This window comes from Labrus mixtus, chromosome 10, assembly GCF_963584025.1.
Source record: "Labrus mixtus chromosome 10, fLabMix1.1, whole genome shotgun sequence".
Classification (NCBI taxonomy): domain Eukaryota; kingdom Metazoa; phylum Chordata; class Actinopteri; order Labriformes; family Labridae; genus Labrus; species Labrus mixtus.
In genome coordinates this window covers 14,228,663-14,239,667 of record NC_083621.1, presented here as the reverse complement: position 1 = coordinate 14,239,667, position 11,005 = coordinate 14,228,663, and the positions used below count along the sequence as shown (strand labels likewise).

At 41.0% G+C, this 11,005-nt stretch overlaps 1 protein-coding gene across 1 annotated transcript in view; it reads left to right on the top strand.

Moving 5' to 3' along the window:
- Positions 1-2,333: 2,333 nt before the first annotated feature.
- Positions 2,334-11,005, top strand: part of sowahd (sosondowah ankyrin repeat domain family d) — a 257,121-nt gene continuing 248,449 nt past the window's right edge. The window contains exon 1 of the mRNA XM_061048516.1: positions 2,334-2,345. The gene's annotated coding sequence lies outside the window, so the exon portion shown is untranslated. The remainder of the gene's footprint in view (positions 2,346-11,005) is intronic.

Sequence of the window (11,005 nt, the reverse complement as noted above, 5' to 3'; positions counted from 1 at the left end):
GCTCTTCAGTAAAGACTGCTCTTTTGTAAAGAGCATGTGGGCTCATATGCGAGATGACACTTGTTAAGAATTGGCGCTGTACATATAATGATTGATTGGTTGACTCTGCTGCCATTGGTGTTTGCACACATCAACATAAAAGAAGCTGGATTAGCCAGTGTGTAAACACAGCAGGAAAAAATCACCACGAGGGACTGGTGATGACATTCATATCACACCGCCATAGCACGACTGGTGCGGTTGTCTTGTATGTACTGAAGATGCTTTATACTCTTTTCTGCTCCACATGTTCGTTTACTCTGAATTTGTCCAAATTGCAGGTTGCACAGACATATAGGCAAAGAAATGCCATTACAGGGTTGAGCTCTGTCGCTTGGCCAGCCTTCTTGGATTTCCGTGTCGGGGACATTTCAGGTCTGGATGAAGCAGTTGGAAGCAGAAACACAAAGTACCACAGAACAAACAGCGAAGTGACTCAGCATTTTCCGTCATTTGCAGCTTTGAATTAAGTCCTTTGTAAAGGTGACCTGATTAGGCACTGTTCCATCTGGACCTTGCTGGGTGCGACTCATAACCTCTGATATGAATAACAAGTTGCATGGCTCCACTTCACAAGCTGTCTCTGTGGGCTTTAAACTAATTGGCAACTTTCAGTGCAAGTTCTCAGCCGATCACATTATTTAATTGTGCTGCTAAAGCTTCCCTCTTCCTGTCTACAGGAGATAGTTGAGATATATGGACATCTGTTTTAACACCTCATTGATTTCACTCCTGTGTTTTCATGTGTTTCATTAACTTTTGCAAGGATATGATCGATTTTAGCAGTATGAGATCTAGTTCAGCTGCGGGCAGTGTATAAATTGAATGTTTGTCTCAGGTCGGAGCTAGTGTGGATTATTAGGCGTTCATGTTCACTAATGGATTTATAGTGCGTGTCAGAATCAAATTGTAACATGTCTGCACATGATGGGTCCTCTGAGGACTTTGTTTTTTCTCACATTGGACTTCACATCCACATCCTGAACATGCAACATCAAATCCTTATCCTGACGGAGCAACAGAACCTGAAATTGTAACACGTCGGCAAATCCAGGGATAATGGAGCAATCATCTGTTTTAGAGACTAATCTCAATGACCACAGCAACACTAAAAACCTTAATTCTAAACAAAAGCCCCCCCCCCCCCACCTTCATGGAAGCTCACAACCCTTCAGTGTTAGATAAGGTTGTAATAAGATATAGTCAAAGCCTGGCAACTAATCTGATATTTCACCTCGGTGAGAGATAGAAAAGATATAAAAACGTATTAGGAGTGGGCTCTAAGAGGATTAGAGTATGGAAACGGATGTGTGCCGGTGTTTTTAATCCACTCATGCTTAACCCTTTCAAGCTGCCCAATCTGCTACACACAAACAATGATTATTTAGATGTGCTTTCATTGCAGACGCTGCTCTTGTTTCAGACCAGCAACTCTCTTCTCACACTCAAACACACACACGCACACACACCCCTACCCTCGTTTAATTTGATTTTGTGTGAGGGGGGAACAAAGGTGAGCAGCGGAGTGACAGAGCTCAGGTTTGATTAAGATTCTCTGTCCTGTGACAACACAGCACGAGCTCTGTGTCTCCGCTGAATTACTCTGGATTGAAGATTGACATTTGGTTGGTTTAGCAGCTGTGTGTGTGCCTGTGTCGCATTCCTTTACATTTGTTCAGCTTCAAACTGTGCAGCCACCCTCGTAGCGGTGTGTGTTTTAATGTTTTACATATGTGTGCACGCACTTAAGAGCTGTCCCTGTCTGTGTGTACACCAGGCGCTTAGTGGCTTAGTGCAACCTAATCTCACATAGCAACACTTTGAGGACGTGAGATTAAATACACGCAGACTGCAGAGGGCAATTAATCTTCCCTCCACATTCAGGCAGTGGTTTTAATTTCAGGTCAGGCTGATCACAGTTCATGTGGGTTTTGTGAAAGGTGAAAACACGCACATTTGACCTTTTGACATGTTAACGTTGATATTAGTTTCAGGGGGGCAATACCATGGAGGAGCCTTCCTTCCCTCCAGGAGAGAGTCAAAATGAAGCCATCACTCAGAGAGAGACAGCTGTTACATGGGATATGAGCAGTCAAGCACAAGAAGCAGTCTTTTTTTCTGTCTTACAGGTCGACCCTGAAGGGTGGGGCCCGGCAGCCCACCAATCGCTGCGGTCTATTGAGACACGACCCTTGTGGCTGTGCAGAGAGCTCAAAAAGAACAGTGTGTATAACCTTACAAAAAAGGGCATGGCCATTAATAAATCGCAGTCTGAGAAGCTTACGAGACAGGGAGAAATAACAGGTGTCAATCTTCATTACCTGTGATCTGCAGCCTCTCTCCAAATTCCAAATTATTCGCCAATTAAGAAGAAAAATGAAGGCTAGGATGCTCTGCACATTTGACATCCTAATTAATGACTTCCTTCACATGAAGAATTGACTCATACTTCATGTCACCTTGGAGCTCTCTCGTGTTTCAAAATTAGCCAAGAGAGCTCCAGTATAAAAAAAAAAGAAAAAAAAGTTTTCAAAGTGAAAAGGGTTTTAAAATGTTTTGACAAGTTATACAAATGTATGGTATTGAATAATTACAGTTTGTTTAAAAATGTGAAATATCTGCATAATGGTATATGTCACTGTATTTTCAAGATAGATTCACCACTGATGTGTAACGCAGTGATTTCGGATTTGCCACACACTTAATTGCGAGGAATAAAAGTCTGACAGGCATGATGGCAGAACTCACTGAGGACATAATTGGCTACACTGTGAAATGGTCTCAAGTTTTATTATCAAATCAGTTGTGGTGAATTAAAGCAGTGTCTGTCACCCTGTCCTCACATTTGTTATTTAGTTCCCTCATGCTATCCCTCCGACAAATCTGTCCCGCATCGTAACGGGCAATTTCATTCTTAGAATCAATTACTTGTTGATAGTGAAGGGTTTACTGTGAGAGGAGAAATGTGAAAAAAGATTGGAAGTATGATTTTACTTCCATGGGTAATTGTGCCAATATGAAAGTAAAAAGGATTTCTATGACTGTCCTTCTCTTCCCCTCAGCGGTGCAGAAACACACACACAAACACAAATCACCACAAGCATAAAGTCCTTTACAGGCAGCACGACAGATTTTTGCATAAATTTGGCGTTTCGGTGTAACTAGTGTCCTTGTGAACAGCATAGTGATAGTTTTGCAGCGTTACAGATGGCTCGATAAAAACACCCCCCCCCCCCCCCCCCCAAAAAAAAGAAGAAAAAAAACTTCCCTCATAACCACGTCTGCAACATGACAAGTAGATGGGAGCATAAAGCATTTATACAGGACGCCGCTCCCTCTGTGTACAGTAGCACATCACTAGGAGCTCCTCATGCATGCTGAATGTATGTCATTCTAGCTCAGAGCCAACGCCCTCCTTTGGTGCAATTTTTACTCTTGGCAGGGCGATTGACGCATGTGATTCACTTAATCTGGGTAGCCCAGAAAGCACCAGCACTAGATAAGAGTGGGACTCAAAATCCCTTCCATCTTCTGCCTTCTGGCTCCTCAGGCTTGTACTGTACTTGGTTGGATTTCTCTTTTCTTTTGATTATCGCCACTAAACAAATATTTACTCCTTGAAAGAATATTTACTCCTTGGACTCATTCCTGAGTGTTTGCGTTTGTGGTTGCTCTCAGAGTTCCACAATTCCGTTTCTACACTTCTACATTTAAACTGTGCAGGTTAAATGGTTCACACAACCTCGCAGAATGGTCCACAGCTGTCTCTTGTTCTGTGAAGACACGGCACGTCTCGTTTTTTTTTTCCCCGTGTCCCCGACTCAACTGCTTAGCAAATTGTCAGACAACCTACAAAGAGAATTATGGGCCCTGAGGGGTCTTGAGGAAATTGCACCACTGGCAGTTTTATCTGGGGGGAGCTGCAGGGCCTAGACAATGCTTCACTTAAGTATGATGACAGACTAGAGGGGATGTACCCTGGCCTGTTCTATAAACTTCACAAAAACCCTCACAGCTGAAAAGTAAAACTCCTGGCATCCCCCCTGTTGGAGCTGTCGCTTTAGGGCAAAAGTCAACTGCCATAAATCTAGCTTATAAGCCAACTTGAAGACAGAAAGCATACAATAACTCTGGATGTGTTCAATTAGCAAAGTAAATTCAAATTTCACCAGGGTATAGTTTCATAGCATTAAACAAATAGTGTTTCCCATTCATTTGTAGGGTGACAAGCGACCTGCTCGACAGAAGCTGATGAATATTGGGCGTTGAAATCATCCATCACGTACGGCCTCATGCTTGGAAACAAATCAAACTAAAACGCAGACAGTTGACTAGCACGGTGACAGATAGATCCAGCAGGTCGCTGTGCGTTCGCCTCTGGTATGTTTACATGTAGGCTGCTGCTGCTGGTGCTGCTGCTGCTGCTGCGGGGGATCATAACAGAGGAAGATAGACCTCTAAATGCATGCACAACACATTCAGGGGAGCGGTACGCTTTGAAGTGGTTATTAATACACAGACGGAAAATTCCTGCAGGGATCAAGACGAGACACCAGAAAGACACAGTGGCGTTCTTCTGCTGCATCTAAGGAAGCTCATTTTTCTTCCTTTGCTGGGTTAACATGTTGGTTTGATGTTTCCTCTGCTTCCCTGTAATTTGAATTAAGCACTATCAAGAAAAAACCAGAGGACAGATATGACTGCAGCGTTTGAATACTGGCCTGTTTATTAGGGTGTTCCTCGCATGTCATGTTGCCTGTCTCATATTTGTGATGAAACTCTGCCTGCAGCTCCTCCTAAACACATTTTCCCACTCATTTGTGAAATGTGCGCTCGCTGTGCGATCTGTGCAGTGTATGCAGAAGTTTCTCATTAAACACAGTAATGAACGGGAGTATCAGCGGCGGGTGGAGGTGTTTTATCAATACCAGGGGGTGGAGAAGTGAACCAAAGCTACACACAGCCTCACTTTTGACACTCGGAAGAGAACTAAGTGAGTGAACATTGGACTTTTCCCTTATTTTAATACTCGCGAGTAAGGGAGATAAACAGAGGACTGGGGCCGACGCTATGTGTATGTGCTGCTTGTGGCGCCTGACCCGTCCGTGCTGATGAATAATGAATGAGCAGGACAGAAGCAGTTACCATTTGGAGACAGTTTCCTGATGAATGATTACTGGCTCCATTGGGTCTGTATTTGCATAGGAGATGAAAATGTCGAGAGGAAGACACATGGCTGTTACAGTGGTGGAGGCTGTAATACTTCTGACTGCTGAGCAGGCAACTCTTCTAATGTTATAATCAACCAGCATGGCTGCTCATAAGAGACCACACATAAAAAAAGAGAGAATGAGCGAAGAAGGGTGAGGGGTGCATTAGGTGACATTTCAAATGAAATGTATGTATCTGTTATGCTATTAAATGGGTTTGTCTGCTCCTGCAGAAATTCCGATTTATGCTCCTACCATTCTGTACAGCTGTTCCTTTAATAACCACATTCATTACCAGGCGACAGTTATTAACATAGCAAAAATAAATAAAAAACTCTGCGAGGTGAGGTGAGGGGAATTTCACAGGAAACACACACAGTGGCATAATGAGGGGAAAGATAATGATCAGTTTTGCAGAAAAAGAAAACAGAACCAGTTGATTCATCCCTATGCAGACAGATAAAACCAGGCTGTCACTTACTCTGCTGTCGCAGCCCCGCCAACTGTGCAGCAATATCTGCCAGTGCTGAAGTGAGGGAGATAAGGATTTCATGGTCATCACGTCTCCTCCTCACAAGGTGGTTGGGTGGTGTAAGGAAAAGGAGGGGTGGTGTGGCCTCCGTTTGGGCCCCGGCAGGGTGATATGAAGTGTCCCTGTCAATGTCAGAACTGTGTTTACACCTCAGAGCAGCCACCTCTGCCACCACTTCTCGTCTCGCCACGCTGAATCTTGCTCAGTTTGATCAGCTTTTTGAGTTGGCTTAATCTTGTCAGGCCTGACAATGAAGGCTGATCTCCTCTGTTCTTTCTTAGCGGTGGAATCGGCCTACAGCTCGCCCTATTCAAACAGAGCCCAAGATTCCTCCCCAGAATCCATAATCATTACTACGAGGGGATTTTCGGATGTATCTAACACATCTAAATATAAGCACTGATCTGCATTCATCGCCGCTATAGGCTGGCCTGGCTGAATGCAAAACGCTAAGTCGTGAGGGCCACCTTTTTGAAAATATGCCTCATGCCTAAGATATGCATAAGGGTTGAAATAAGAGAGAGAAGTCTGAAAAGAGATGAGGAGACGAGTGTGTTTTAGTGCTCTCGGGGTCGGTTGGTGCGATGAAAAAGACAGAGAGGAAAGAAAAGTGCGAAAAGCAGAGAGAGAAGGTGGGAGCCGTCATTACCACAAGGCTACTTAAAAATCCTCCATTGAGGGCACTTAATAGAACCATTTGTAATAGAGGCTTCTTTTCACCGCACACATCATTGGCAAAGTAAGGAGGCGCTCTCCATGTGGGTGGGTGGGTTAGCAGAGAGAGCACAGAGTGGATGTTCTGCCCCCCCCCCAGATGTTTGCCTTCTTTGATAGGAAAAAAAAAAGAGTCAAATGCATGGCACACAGTAGCATTTTTTTTGTCTCTTAAGAATGTAATCAGCATTACTCGTCTGGCCCACACTCTGCTCTTTCATGTATTTAGCTGCACCTGCAGGCTACAAGGACATCAGTCAGTGCCAATCGTCACTCTACTTATTCAAGTCTCTCTTTGTAAGTACAAACATGGAGATACACATTTAAGGTTACAAAACGAGATACTAATGTTCCTTGTTTCTGCATTTTCTGAGATCATTCCACATTAGTTTCTTAGTCTCACTTTATAGTATTTAATCTTTACCACTAAGGATTCTACATACCATTACAATTGCACATTTCTTTGCATCTAATTTCAATAATAAATATAAAATCTATGAAAAATTGATGCATTATGTCAAAATAGATCATGCAATGAACTCAAAAAAGGTATTCATATGGTGGAGAAAAACATTTATATTAAAATAAATTAGAAAAATTAATTGAGATCTATATATTTACAGAAGCAGCAGATAGTCTAATGATCATGAGTTAAACTCTAGTTCTGTGCTAGTATTATATGTAGTGATGTCCAATCTGTTACTTCCATTGAAATAAACTGTTTCTTACTTACACCAAAACAGAGGCCCTTTGCTTGCAGCTGCTCCCCAGACATTTACAGTTATTTAAGCAAAGACTTCTTCAAAGTGGAGGCATGTAACTTAATTTGAAAGTACATGGTTTCAAGCTTAACCTGATTCATGAGGGAAGATTTGCCAACAGTCAGCAGTAACTCAGCCACCGCTACTAAAATATTTGCCAAGGCTGTTCTCTTAAAGAGCATCTGAAGTGAAAAATGGTGCACCTATAGCATAAATAGAGCCAGCGCCAAAATGTTCCAAAGAATTATGCTCCGTGTACATTTGAGCTGAAATAAGTCACATTTTTATCTCCAGTCTTCCTTTGAACTCACTGAAGGTTTAGTGAGTCATCTGGCACTCATGAACTTGACATGTTCAATTGACACCTTTTAGATATTTATATCCATTTTGCATTTTTCATTGCACTTTTAGTATGACAAAGTAGGTGCACATTTCTACAGAAGAAACAGCAGGTTCCAGCAATTATAGTGTAATTATAAGCACAGACCACTTTCCTGAGTTGCAGGTAAGGATGAAAAGAGTGAAACCTCTTTCTCGCCAAGTGATTCAAAACCTGCAGGCGTGCCTGTTCAGGGCTATTTTTTCTTCTTCTCATCTTATAATAACACCCGTGAAGAAAAGCAAAGTGAAACTCAATCACATTCAATCTGGCTCTACTGATTCTAGATCCTCTGTTACAACCGGTTAAATTGTTTTACACCATACACATACATTTTTAAAAGCTGATGGGGCATATATTTTTTAACCTTTAATATGTCGTATACCTTTCTTTAACCAAGACAGTCTCATTGAGATTAATAATCTCTTTTACATCAGTGTCCTGACATGCAGCAGCACAATTAACTGTGTTTCAGACATAAAACACTGAACAATAATTTAAAAAATTAATACAGGAATCACAAAATAGAAGAAACATTTGTCAAAATTTGTCATAAATGATCAACAAGGGATCAAAAAGGGCATTATGAGTCAGTTAACGCATCTACAGCCAGATATGCTTGCCTCCAGATCATTAAGAAGTCCTTTAAAACATCCAAGGAAACCAGCTCCCGAATGTTGCTGCTCTTTTATTCCCACTGCAATCCGCATTTTAAACAAGGCTAGATAAGCAATATTTTTTGAATGCTGTGCACATGTGTTTTTACCTATTTAGGGTACTTTTTGCTATTTTATGACTTAATGTGAGTCTTAGTGGGAATGTTTTCATGGTACTGAGCCTCAACAAAAGGTATTTTTTTATGTCACTACTGTATGTGATAGACAGTAAAGTTATTTGAATCTTAATATTCAAATATACAAGGAATATGGCTGTTTTTTTTCTCTGCTTCAAGAGTAAGGATGCAAAGCTTATTAAAAAATATTTCAGATAGGACTATTACATGACCAAGAAAAAATAAGTATAAAATGATAAAATACTTTATATAAATATGTACAACATGAACATCAATGACCTGTCACATGAATAAAAGGAATCCCTATACAAGTCAAATGGTGAATGATATGTTTCAACTATGTCAAAAGTGACAAGAAAATAAATCATAAGCTGCAGCTACATGCAACTTGTATTCCATTCAGAATTGGAGGTGATAAACTGAAAAAGCTATTGGAGGTGCAGAAAAGTAATAAATATGTCATGCATTCTCCTCCTCATGGACTACCTTTCCATTCAGCATCAACCCATTCAGCAACATCACTTTGGCCCATATTTGATCAGCTTCCTTTAGATGGCTGTCTCTCTTGGCTGCTGCCGTAGGTTGCTGTTGTTGTGTTGGTTTGAGTCGAGCAAAAGATCACAACAACATGCGTTTCCAACAACCTTCAGCCCCACGCATAAACAGTACATCAGGATGGAGGGTTTGAAGAAAGCAGCCGTTTTTTCTGATCAGGTAATAGTTATCCTGGTACAACTTTGACTTTTATCTTCTTTTTTCAAGTCATATTTTTGGGTCTTGTTTGTCTTTATTTGATATGACAGCTGAAGACAAACATTGAATGCTAGGAAGAAAGATAAGGGGTGACATGTAGTAAAAGGCCATGGTAAGATTTAAACTAATGGCTGCTGCATTGACGACTAAGCCTTCTGTACTTTCGGGCGCACAACATAGCCAGCAGTCAATCCAGCGCCACAAATTTAAACGTGTAGGTTCATGAAAATGTTTAAACAAGCTCTTTGAGACTTTTCAAAATATTAAGTTTTGTATTGTTCATTTTGATTTGGGCATTTTCATTCTGTTTATGCTGTAACACCAATAATTATTCAATAATAACCTTGATGTAAGTGTCGTTTAAGGTAATATAAGAAGCAAACATGGAATCTCCCACTTGTTTTGTGGAGTACTTTTCAAGTCTTCATTTTCGCGCTTGCCATCCCGGTTTCTTGGAGCCTGACATTTTTGGATATTTTAAAAACAGTGTGAAGCTGGAGAGGAATGAGGTTTTTAGAAATGCTAAGCTGTTGGCTAATGCCAGCGGCAGTTTGGTGAGAAAGGTGCATTCATAATTCATGGTTACTGAAATGCTCATTTTGTTTTGTTGTGAGCAAAAGCTCAATAAATAAAAACATTAGAAAAACAAACACATAAACAGAAAGGCATTACATGCAAAACTACACAACATTGGCATGTTACTTTATTAACTCTAAACTGGATTATAAATTACAAAGCAATAATCATGCTGAATTAAAGAAGATATGAAACAGCATTTGAGACCATAATCTCAATAGAAAAATGTTTATTGAGGTATTAAATCAAGTGAGGAGTAAATCAAATCTGGAATATAAATTACACTGGTTTCTAAGACACAGTCTGAATTTGGGGGAGGGAAAATAAATGTTATAGTGTCTTCCTGTGTGATGATTTTGATTGCGTTCAGCCAAATCCACAATTAGCATATTGTGTGAAGCAGTGTTCTGTCTAGAGTTGCGCATCCAACCTCCGCTTGTTGCTTGTTTTCTTTTCATATAGCCACTGTCTTCCCAGCATTACGCCTCCGTTACTTGCTCCGATGGCTTAACATGGGCGGCGCCATCATTTGAAAATCATTCCATATAGACGGTTCATCCATTCTAAAAGCAGTCTTTCCTGATTCAGTCCTAAACCTTGGTAGATTTAGGGTGATCCAGTTTTGAGATTTGCTTGTATGGCTTGAAATGTTAGTAATTAAGAGAGTAGTCAGGTAAGGAGGGAGTTTACCTTTGCTCTGTAAATAAACAGAGTAGTGTCTATGGCTCTTCGTTGACCCAACGAGGGCCAGCCTACATAGCAATACAGGTCACAATAGTGAGTTTGAAATCTGTCACAGATGTCAAAGCGAAGAGCGCTGTGACAGACAGCATCTAGTGCCTTCAAAACAGCGGCAGCTATGTATAGAGGGTGTCTTGATTGCCCCATAGTCCAAAACTGGCAAAAATTGTAGCCCTCACAATATTTTAAAACTGCGAAACAATGAAAGAGGTTTGTTGTTCTGATGTTAAAGATTTATAACATTGAAGAACTGATTTAATTCTGCTTCAGAGTGATGACCTGTGGAAATAAACTTTTCTTATCTCTAGCTGTTAAAAGATACAGTATTTTCTGGTAAATACCCAAGGAGAAAAGTAAGAACAGGCTGTGTCCGGGTTGTAGTGGATCTGCACTGATGTTTTATGCCTGTTTCCTGACTCTTGAGATCCGCTGGTCTGAAAGTGAGGGCAAGTTTGGCTGTTTGATGGTCAACCCCAAGCACAAATTGATTGATGTGCAGACAACTGA